The following is a 12,649-nucleotide window of genomic DNA, read 5'->3' as shown; positions in this document are numbered from 1 at the left end:
TTTTTTTTTACATTTAGTTGTAGACCCATCTTTTCATAGGTGTTAGGAAATGAATTAACTATTGGTTGTAATCTGTTCTCAGAGTGTGCTGCTGCAACTGCACCATCGACGTATTGAAGTTCTCTGACTCTTGCTCAAGATATTTTTGTGTTGGTTTTAAGTATTGTTAAACTGAAATTGTCCCTGTCCTTTGTGAATGTAATTGGTATTCCCTCCTGTGGCTCTTCATCAACAAGGTGTAGGATGGTAGCCATGTAGGCTGAGAAGAGAGTGGGTGCAATGACACAGCCCTGTTTCAGTTCAGTGCTTATGCGGAAGGGTTATGTGCTGATGCCATTTGAAAGCACTGCTGCCTTCAGGTCGTCATGCATAATTTTTTAGATTTTGATAAATTTTTGGAGCATTCAGTTTTTGAAAGAATCCCCATAGTACCTCTCTGTTGACTGTGTCAAAGGCTTTTGTCAGATCGAAAAAGGAAAATACGGAATTGTTATTCCCGACGTTATTCTTAAAGTTCTCTTGCAGTGAAAATTATGGCTGTGGTTCCTTCTTGGACAAAAGCCACAGTGTGACTCTGGTACTGCTGTATATCCTCAGTGTGAGGTAGCAGATGGCTTATCAGCATCCTGATGATGACTTTCCCTGCAGCAGCCACTAGAGATATACCCCTGTAGTAACCCTAAATGGATCTGTCTCCTTTCTTGAGGAGTGTTACAATGATTTCATGTCAAAGCTCCTCTGGGACGTCTTCGTGGTTCTATGTCAGCGCAAAAAGGAATTGGATGTGGAGAGCCAAGGCATCACCTCTATTTTTGAGTAGCTCTTCAGGGATCCCATCTGCTCCAGCAGCTGTATTGTTTCACAGCTGATGTATGACCTGCTTTGCTTCATCAGGATCAGATACACTGATCAGTTTTTTCTTTTATTGGGAGTTGTGGAAATGTCGGAAGAGCAGTCTCATCAACTCATGTTTTTCTATTTAGGAACTCCTTATAGTGCTGTCCATCTAGTGTTGATGGTATTCATTTCTTCCGACAGTTGATCACCTTCTCTTGTTCTTAATGGTACAGGATCTTGAGTTCGAGAGCCAAAGTCTTTAAAGATCGGAAAAAGGAGTGCTTGCCTGTCAGCCATTTCTTGTACTGATCTTGAGCTCTACTAGTCATTCGTCAGCTGTTGTATTCTTTGCTGAGACTCTGACCTTGTTTGGTGGTACTGCATGTGTTTTCTCTCGAATTGCATGTGTTTATGCCACAGTTGGAAAGTTTAACATTTCCAGTGAATGAGGTTCTTAATCTCTTCATTGCTGCCATCGAACCACTTCTGGCATGTAGTGTCAGCAAATCTGCTGACTGGTTGGATACATTGAGGGACAAAACGGCGAACACTCTAATCCTATTTGTTCAATCTTTCGTTCGACTCCCGAAAGACCATGTACCTCTGATGCTTTTGAAGAGTGATTATAAGAGGTCCAGGAACTTTTTATTTCAGTTTTTGCAGACTAACGAACAGAATTTGTGCGCATTTGTGTACTATTACCGATGACCTTAAATGACTCTGACTGGTGACCTCTAATGACCTCAAAGGTCAGCCTCACATAGCCTATGTCCGAAGTGGAGATCATGTGTCTCCATGCCAAAAATTGGACCGCTGGGTCCATTCGTTCGAGTGTGTATTACTGGTGACCTCAAATGACCTCGGAGGTCACCCTCTCAAAACGTATGTCCGAACTGGAGGTCATGTGAATGTCCATGCCAAAAATTTGGCTACAGGGGTACCTGGCGTTGCGTGGGTCAAATGCTAACACTCTGCCGGTGACCTCAGATGACCCTGACCTGGATTTTGACCCCCCCAAAACCATCCTTGGGGACCCTGATGAGTCTGGGTGTCTCTGGCCCTTGGTTTGGGCGTGAAGTACAAACAAACAAATAAACAATGCGACTTAACATATATATATATATATATATATATATATATATATATATATATATATATATATATATATATATATATATATATAATCTCATCTCAATCAGCCGTTTGAGTGGCCACTGCAGGACCGGCCTATCCCGACCGAAGTGAGGACGATACAGCCAATGTATCTCTAGCAAGTGGCTTAGGCTGTCTGGTAGAGATTGTATGTAGGGTGAGAAGTGCTTATAAGTGTAACTGCAGTGTTGGAGTGGGTTTGGATGTGTGTGTAGTCCGTGAACCAAGTGTAATCGGCCTGCGCAAGCCGACTGGGTGCAAGCATACTTTAAAGTATGCGACACTGGCTCAGCCACAACACCCCTTGTGTCCTCCAATGCAGTACGTGGCCAGAAGAACGCTCCCACTGGCGGGGCGCGAACCCTCGTCCTTCAATGTACGAAAACGCACACTTTACCACAGAGGCTCCAGTCGAGCAGGGCAGTACTCCCGAGGTGGATGGAAAGCTGATGACAGGGAGTGCTGGAGCTCCCGTTTCATCAGCCCTCAGGACTAGTTCCTGACCATCCCCCTTTGCTGAACTTTTTCAGTGTCTCAGTTACACAGAGAGTAGGCCAGCATGCTCTCCAGTACAAATTTCTCTATCTATCTTCACCAAACTACATGCACAGTACACACTACACTTCCTATTCAAAATTCACCAAAATGGCATCAATTCACCCAGCCTCGGAGTCCCCAAGGGGGGGGACCATAAATGCCCCCGCCATCTGCCCCTCTCCTGGTGACAACTCGAGGTGCCTGGAACCACTGTCTGACTCTCGTCTTCTTCATTTCTGCAACATTCGCGGCCTTTCATCTAACTTTCGCTCTGTTGAGCACCACCTCTCCTCCTCTAAACCTCACCTTCTTTTTCTAACGGAGACTCAGCTGTCTGAGGCAACTGACAGCAAACCCTTTTCTGTATCCTCCTACTTTCCCTATACTCATTTCAAAGCCAAAGGTGGCTGTTGTGTATACATACGCAACGACTTATCTTGCTCTCGTGTTCCTGAACTTGATTCTTCTGAATTCTCCACTCTCTGGCTTCGGCTTTCCTGTCATTCTCTGACTAAATATATCTGTGCTGTTTACTTATCCCCTAATTCTACTGACTATCAAAAATTCTTCGACTATCTTACTTCTACGATGGAACACATTCTGTCCATTTCTCCTTTCTCTGAAATCTCCATTCTTGGAGATTTCAATGTTCACCACCACCTTTGGCTCTCCTCTCCTTTCACGGATCCACCTGGTGAACAAGCCTACATCTTCTCTATCCTTAATGACCTAGAGCAGCTTGTACAGCACCCTACCCGTATCCCTGACCGCCTTGGAGAGAGCTCCAACATACTTGACCTCTTCCTCACAACTAATCCTTCTGCTTACTCTGTTAATCTTTTCTCTCCGTTGGGCTCCTCCGATCACAACCTTATTACCTTAACCTGTCCTATCGCTCCAGTACGGCCTGCGGACCCTCCAGGGAAACGTCGTCTCTGGCATTTTGGAGCCGCGGACTGGGAGGCCCTCAGGCAGTACTTCTTTGATTTTCCCTGGAATGATTATTGCTTCCATGGCCGTGAGCCATCTGAGTGTGCCTTGCGCGTTACGGAGGTTATTCTCTCGGGCATGGAAGCATACATTCCTTTCTCATATCCTTTGACTAACGCAAGAAAGCCTTGGTTTAATCACGCTTGTTCTAAAGCTGTCCGTAACAAGGAGAAGGCCTACAAAAGGTATAAATTCGAGCCAACCCACCCCTGAATCACATAATCTTTACGTTTCTGCCCGGAATCGTCCTAAGTCTGTTCTTCGCTCTACTAAAAATAATTTCATCCATACTAAATGCTCTCAACTCTCCAACTCGAATTCTTCCCGCTCCTTCTGGCACCTTGCCAAAAATCTTTCTAACAACTTTACCTCATCATCCTTCCCTCCTCTTTTCTACTCTGATGGTTCTGTAGCTATTTCTTCTACTGATAAAGCAGATCTCTTCGCACAGACTTTCTCCTCCAATTCCACCTTAGACGATTCCGGTGCTGTTCCTCCATCACTTCCCCCCTCTGACTTCCTCGTGGCTGACATTAAAATTTCTTCAGTTGATGTATTTTCTGCCATTACTGGCCTCAGTACTAACAAGGCATATGGGCCTGATGGGGTCCCTCCTGTTGTTCTCAAAAACTGTGCTTCTGTGCTTACACCCTGCCTAGGCAAACTATTTCGCCTTTGTCTGTCAACTTGTACCTTTCCTTCTTGCTGGAAGTTTGCTCTCATTCAGCCAGTCCCAAAGAAGGGTGACCACTCCCAACCCTCCAACTATCGTCCAATTGCTTTAACGTCCTGTATTTCAAAAGTTTTCGAGTCAATTCTTAATAGAAAAATTTTAAGGCATCTTTCCTATCACAACCTTCTTTCCGATCGTCAGTATGGGTTCCGTCAGGGACGCTCCACTGGCGATCTTCTCACCTACCTTTCAGACTCCTGGTCATCCTCCTTTCGGGACTTTGGCGAAAGCTTTGCCATTGCACTTGACATCTCAAAGGCTTTCGATCGAGTCTGGCATAAATCTTTAATTTCCAAACTGCCCTCCTACGGTTTCTATCCTTCTATCTGTGCCTTCATCGCTAGCTTCCTTTCTGGTCGTTCTATAGCTGCTGTCGTAGACGGCCATCGTTCTTCTCCTAGATCTATCAACAGTGGTGTTCCTCAGGGCTCTGTCCTATCACCAACTCTCTTCCTTTTATTCATCAATGATCTTCTAAGCTGTACACCTAACCCTATCCACTCATACACTGATGACTCCACCCTTCACCTTTCCATTCGGTTCCCGCAACGCCCATCTCAACAGTTACTTCAAGAAACAAGGGATGAGGCTATGGCACACCTAATGTCTGACTTGGCTCATATCTCTGACTGGGGTAAAAATAATATGGTTGTCTTTAAAGCTTCTAAGACTCAGTTCTTACACCTATCAACCCGACAAAATCTTCCACAGGTATACCCACTAATGTTTAATAATATTCAGATTAATCCTGCATCATCCTTGAACATGCTTGGGGTTTCATTTACTCGGGACTTATCTTGGAAAGATCATATTACGTCTCTTGTAAAATCTGCTTCCAAGAGATTGGGTGTGCTAAGCCGACTCCGCTCTTTCTTTACCCCTGCACAATTGTTGACTCTATACAGGGGTTTTATCCGCCCCTGTGTGGAGTACAACTCTCATGTGTGGGGAGGCTCCCCACATACAGCTCTTCTCAATAGGGTGGAGTCAAAGGCTTTTCGTCTCATTAACTCTCCTCCTCTTACTGACTCCCTTCAACCTCTGTCTCTTCGTCGCACTGTTGCATCTTTATCTCTTTTCTATCGCTACTTTAATGGTCACTGCTCCTCTGAACTGTCTGCTTGCATTCCTCCACCTCTACGACGGGCGCGTAGCACCCGTCTGGCAGCAAACTCTCATCCCTTTTCTGTCCAACTCTCTAATGCAAGAGTTAACCGTTACTCCCAGTCTTTCATTTATGCAACAGGTCAGCTCTGGAACTGTCTCCCTCTGTCTGTATTTCCTTCTGCCTATGATCTCCAGTCTTTCAAACGTAGTGTGTCCAGGAATCTCAAAATGATCGGATCTTGAATTTGGCTCTCTATTGTATTTTGTTTTTCTCTTGGAGGGAACTGTTACTGCGGGCTCATGCCTTTGGTTCCTTCTTCCTCGCATAAAAAAAAGAAAAAAAAAAAAAAAAAGAAAAAAAAAAATATATATATATATATATATATATATATATAGATATATATATATATATATATATATATATATATATATGTGTGTGTGTGTGTGTGTGTGTGTGTGTGTGTATGTATGTGTGCGTGCGTTAGGATGCAGACAGGGAAATAACTGAAGACTTATTTGGAGAAGAACAAATGGCTTTTAGGTAGGGAAAGGCTGCGTATGCCAGATATTCGTTCTATGATGTATAAGATGTTTGGTGGAAAAGTACATAGAGAAGGGAAAGCGGTTCTGTCCTGCAGGGACGTCATTTGGGGGGGGGGGAGGGCAGCTATGGGCGCTAGCCCCCCCAAACTTTCTCAGGGGACCTCCAAATCAACTACAATTAATGAAAAAATATATAAGGTTAATTTCATGAAATTAAAAATAATTTGTATTTAGCCTCAATAAGTTTTGAGTGAAGTATATCGTTTGTGTGTGTGTGTGTGTGTGTGTGTGTGTGTGTGTGTGTGTGTGTGTGTGTAATAATCACAATAATTTACTAGGTATATTAAAGGATGCGAATGTAAATATGTTCCTAGCCTCCTGTTCAGTTAACTTCAGTATCGAGCTGCATTTTTTATTGTATTCTGGCTATCATTAAGAGCTTTTCTTCGTCTTAGGAAGTACGTACCTGTAGGTAGGAGTCATAAGAGTTCATTTAGATCAGTGGTTACCAAAGTGGGAGGTGGAAAGATCCAGAGGGGCAGTGAGGCACCATGAGACCGTGAGGAAAAAGTGGATGGTAGGGGGGCGGCAGGGTGACATCAGAACCAAGTAAGCATTTTTTTTTTTTTAATGCAATCTATATGACAAAATCTAAGTCACAAACACTCAAGTGACATGTATGTTTCACACAAAAAAAAAAAAATTATACACGAAAGCATGGTTTTATTTTATTTTGTGGTTCGGCGTCGGAGTTAAAAGTTCGAACGTTTTCTTTATATCTTGATAACGTGGTCTGGACACGATAGACACCACAAACCAGCGGCCAGCAGCAGACACCGTGGGGAGTTCATTCTGTAAGGGCTGGTAAAGTACGTATGAACAGAGTTCTATCTGCCTATCTATTGCCAGACGTCTTAATCCCGTAAGGAGTGGTTACAATCAAATCGCCTCCACATCGCCCTGTCCCCCTCCATTTCACTGCCCTGCTCCCAGCTCACACACCCCTCACTCATATAGGCCTACCTCTCCACTCCATCCCTCCATCTCGTCCTTGGCCTTCCCTTCCCTCCCCCCCCCACCTCACTCACACACACTCTCCTCGTCAGTCTCTCACTCTCCATCCTCTCCACATGGCCAAACCACCTCAGTATTTTTCTCCTAACGTTTCCTATCACATCCACATCCACACCACAATGCTCCTTCACTTCCTCATTTGTCAGTCTGTCTCTCCATGTGACTCCACATGCTCCTCTCAAATAACTCATTTCCATTGCTCTCACTCTTGACTTCTGTCCCTACAACAAGGTCCAAGCTTCACCTCCATACGTTAAAGTTGGTATCACAATACTGCCATGCAGTAACTTTTTCATTTCCATGCTCACTTCCCTGTTTCTTATCACTTCTTTCAAGGAACCAGCAATCTTTCTTCGTTGTTGTCCCCTTTCAAGCACTTCACCTTCCAAACTTCCATCCTTACTCATCACATTACCCAAGTACTTAAACGTACTCACATTTTCCGTTTCCTCCTCATCCAACCTCACTGTACATTCACTGACTTTACTTCTCTCGAATACCATCACTTTATTCTTCCCTACATTCACTTTTAGACTCTGTTTCTTACACACTCTCCCGAACTCATCCACCAAGCCTTGCAACCCCCCTTCGTCCCTCACTTAACAACCCAGTATTATCTGCAAACAACAGTACAGGGAGTTTCCAAACACTGCCCACTCTCATTAGGGCCGCTCCAACATCCACTGCCCTACCCTGTATCTCTTTTATTACCCCTTCCATATACAGATTGAACAACCATGGAGACATGACATCCCTGTTTCAATCCAACCTTCAGATAGAAAAATTCACTCAGTTCACTATCCACACGCACTGCAGCCTTAGCACCCTCATATATACAGTACTCTTCACGGCATTCAACAATTTCCCATCTACTCCATACATTCTTAATACTTTCCACAATCCTTGTCCATCCACCCTGTCATATGCTTTCTCTAAATCCATGAAGGCCGCATACAATTTCTTTCCCTTGTCCAGAAACTTTTCCACTAAAGAGCTAAAAATGAATATCTGATCTAAACAAACTCTTCCCTTCCTGAAACCTCCCTGTTCTTCTCCAACTAATTCCTCTGTTTTTTTCCCTAACTCTATCAATAAGTATCCTACCATATACATTTCTTTTTACACTATGAAGACAAATACCCCTATGATTACCACATACTTCTTTTTCCTCTTTTCCTCTGTACAGGGGAATAAAACCTGACTTCCAGGCCTTCGGAACTCTACCTTCCTCCCAGGCCAATCTGCACATTTTCCACATCCATTCTACTGCTGTCTTTCCCCCCATGCTTCAGCATTTCATCACACATCCATCAATCCCTGGGGCTTTCCCCATTTTAACTTTCTTCATTGCTTCCACAACTTCCATCCTACTGATTTATTCCTCTCTTCTCATATCCTTCTGTTTCCCAGCCATTCCCCAGCCACTTACACTCGCAGTACTTTCATTCTCTATGTTCAACAATACCCTAAAGCGTTTCCTCCATCTGCTCACTTTTTCTCGCTTCTCCACTAGTAATCTATCACTTTTATCTTTCATTCCCTAACTAACTCCTTTGGCACCCTCCCTAACTCTCATTACCTCTTTCCAAAACATTTTCTTACGTTCCCTCCACTTTACACTCAAATTCCTTCCAATTTTCTCATCCACTCTCTTTTTTCTTTTACCAATCTTTTCACCTCTCTCTTCCTCTCTATATATAACTCTCTCATCCGTCTCTCAACTTCTTCCACGCCCCTGTTCCTCATCCACTCACTTTATGCTTTCTTCTTTTGTGCCACAGCCTCTCTCACCTCTTCATTCCACTATGCTGTTCCTTGCATCCCCTTACGTCTTCTCTTCACCCCACACACCACCTAACATGTCAAATTAATGTATGATATCTTGCCATGTAACTATAATAATCTCTTAGAATTGGTACAGTATAAAGCTGCTTTAGGTAGAATTTACGGCATTATTCACCATGGCACGTAGGCCACATTGGCCACTACAAATAACTTTGCAAAGCAGAGCTCAAGGAGATATCCACTGTTGCAGTAGTTTGCTTATTTTTCAATGCAATAAATATACGTAGTTTGGTTTTCAATTTCCTCTAATGAATTCTGAAATTAATATACTATTCTTACCTGAGCGTCTTCCAGATTTAAAAACCATCATTTCATTTCTCCCACCTCTTAGTGTAGAGCTTACTTTTTCACATTACTTTATATGGATCATGGATTTGGGGGGCTAGTAAAGTAAAACCTTTCCATTTTTAATTCAATTACAAGTTTACAACTTTTCATTCCCAGTTTTATATTCATTATGTTTTCAATAGGTTATAAGAATGAAGTCAGTTTAAGCTTTCACCAAATACAAATATTTTAATTGCTATTTGGTCCATCATCCAAGTTCATTAGCATATAATGCAATGACTTGTACTTTACCATGCACTTTAAATTATATATTCAACTTCACACAAATACTTCCTGTGCTAAAATATCCATTAGTGTGTGTGTGTGTGTGTGTGTGTGTGTGTCCGGAAGTAATTGGTTTAATAAATAATTATATACAGTATATATATTTGTTTTCTGATTTAATTCTCTAAATATAGCTTAGCATGTGGCTTCAAAATGCTCGCTGGCCACCCCCCCATGTGGGAAGATGGGAGTTGGGGGGCCTCCTAAATTGCCTATGCCCCCCACCCCCAAGGAAAATTGAAATGACACCCCTGGTGTCCTGCCATCATTGATCTGGAGAAAGCTTATGACATAATGGATAGACGGGGAATGTGGAAGGTACTGTAATAAAATTATATGGACTAGATGGCAAGTTAATGAACTGTATTAAAAGAATGTACCATGGCGCTAGGTCTACAGTGCGTGTTCATCGTGAAAAAATTGAGTTCTTTTATCTGACTGTTGACCTGAAGCAGGGGTGTGACGTGTTGTACATGGATGAAGTAAAAGAGATACTAGGTGAGGCAGTGGATGTTGGAGTGTCCCTAAAAAGAGGATAAGATGAGGAAACTTCCTGTACTATTGTTTGCTGACGATACTGTATTGTTTTGAAGATGCATGTGAGCTGCAAGACTTGATGAATGAGTCTGGGAGCCTATGTAGAAAACGGAATCCAAAGTAATTATGGATGAGAACAAAGTTATGGTCTTCGAGAGAAATGAAGCCACGACATACATAGTGAGCCTGCATGGTGAGGAAATGGAAAATGTGAGTGCACTGAAATTCTTAGGTAGTGCGATGAGTAAGGATGGAAGTTTCGAGGATTGGGTGCTTGGAACGGTAAAAAAAGAGGAAAAAGGTTATTTATGTAGCTAAAGCAGACATAATGAATAGAGAAGTGAGCATCGAAGTAAAGATGTCGCTGCATGACAGTATTGTGATCCCCACACTAACGTATGGAAGTGAAGCTTGGACCCTATTATTACACAAATCAAGAGTAAGAAGAGGAACAGATCGAGTTGCTCGGAAAGACAGACAGACAAATGAGGAAGTAAAGTAGCGTTGTGGAATTCTTGTGGGTGTGACTGAATGTGTTAAGAGAAGTAATTTCAGATGGCTTGACCATGTAAAGAATGAAAGACTGACTAGATAAGTGCATGTGAGTGAGGTGGAATGGGGGAGGGGACATGGATGAGATGGAAGAATAGAGTGGAGAGCTATATGAGAGAGGGAGCACCCAAATGGTAGACGACAGGGCGACGTGGAAGCGAATCGCTCTCTCTCTCTTTCTCTCTCTCTCTCTCTCTCTCTCTGAATCAAAGATGTTAGTACCAACAGTTGACTTGTGAGTTAGTACAAGTGAAATATTGGAGGTAAAACCAGGTGAAATAATCTTCTCTTAAAAGTATGAAAAAGTAAAGTTCCAGGAGAAGATGGAATAGTAGCAGATTTACTGTCGGATGTAGGATTATACATAGTTCAAAACCAACTGGCCTACTTATAAGAACCCATTATAATAAGAAGAAAATTCCCATATCATGGTGTAATGCAATATTTATTCTGCTTTACAAAAAAGGTGACTCAAAAGATCTTAGTAACAATCGGCCTATTAACTAATTATAAGTTATTTACAAACTCTACTCGAAAGTCCTTATGGAAAAATAGCAATGAATTTGTAGTAAAACCACCCTGGTGAGCAGGCATGATTCCGATGTGGATGTTCTACTACTTTTCATCAATACACAATGACACCTCTAATTTAGAAAACCACACAATATAATAAACCAATGTGTTTATTTACTTTTATGAAAATGCTTTCGACTCAGCAGAGCAAATAGCAATTACAAACTCACTGTGGGGTCAAGGGAAAAACGAGAACATTGTAGAATTGTTCAGAACAATTGCTAAATAGAGATATCATGAAAAGTAGGTCGCCAGCATGCATGAAACAAAAATTGTATAACGAATGTATAATCCCAGTCGTGATGTAAAGTTGTGAGACCTGGAAACTGACAAAATCAATGGAAAACATACTAAATCTTTCTCAAAGAGCAATGGAAAGTTCATTGTAGGAATTATCTTTGAAAGACAGGAAGAGATCAACTTGAGTAAGACAGCAGACCAAAATTAAAAACTTTATAGAAGTTATATAAGAACAGATATAGAGGTGAGCAGGTCATACAACAAGAAGGAGGTAGGGAGATGGGACACAGCAGTTTGCAGGCAAAACCTGGGAGAGATTAGCCCAGTCAAGGAATTCGTGGAGACGGATGGGGAGGCCTTCATCAGCAGTGGATATGCAATGAATGAGTTCTTGAAACGTCGCTGATACCATTCAATACACCGTCTCTTTCTGATTAAACCTCCAGTAGATTTTCGGTAATAAATCAAAGCACATAAACTTTTTTTCTGAGATGTCCTGTGTGTGTGTGTAATACTGAGTGTGTAAAAGTGTGGTGGGCGGCGTCTGATATTACCTCAACAGGCTGGTAACGACGCCATTACGGGTAATCCCGTAGCTGCTCATAATGCCACTGGTCCGTGTAGGCTCCAGGGCTTACGGCGATTTCAATAACGTTCTTCTTTAATGCATTGTTAGCGGCTTTACTGGCGCTTAACGTAGCAAAGTTACGCGGGTTTGTTGATGCTCTAAATGCGGGCACTAAGCCGGGGATCAGATTGGGAAAGAGACGGCCTGTCGCATAGAGGTGAAGTGTGGGGCTGGGCCTACATAAGATAAATTTACAGATAACCACGAAAAACTAGTCATTTCTCCTGCTTCGCCCTCCATGGACATTGGATATCAGTGTAGTTAATCAGCAGCAACTGACACTACCAATACTGATTTGTGGGCGAATAAAACGTTCAGTATCAGCAGCGGAGAATTCACCAGACCAATTTCCAGAGTCCATGTAGAAGGAACCATGAGAAAGGATACGAGTTCTGTGGAGGACTATACGTGACTGGTTAAAAGGACCCAGGTCCGCTTAGGAGGATTTAAGTTCTCTTCCTCGCTTGTTAATATCTGCATATGCATTAAAATTCTATTATGTGATATTTATGCACAGTATGTCGATGACATAATTATACAGGTAGCCCATACAGAGTAGTCAGGGGTTTACAAAAAGTTCAAGTAGAAAAAGGTGCCAGAGAGCCTCTGAAATGAACGAGACTACGGCCCAGTGGCTTAGCCACTGGGGGGGCAGGGGGGGCAGTTTGCGCCCCCCTGGGAAAATTGGG

The sequence above is a fragment of the Coenobita brevimanus genome, chromosome 116 (assembly GCF_032717465.1).
Source record: "Coenobita brevimanus isolate Jiangsu-jjx chromosome 116, ASM3271746v2, whole genome shotgun sequence".
NCBI lineage: Eukaryota > Metazoa > Arthropoda > Malacostraca > Decapoda > Coenobitidae > Coenobita > Coenobita brevimanus.
This window is presented reverse-complemented; position numbering follows the sequence as displayed.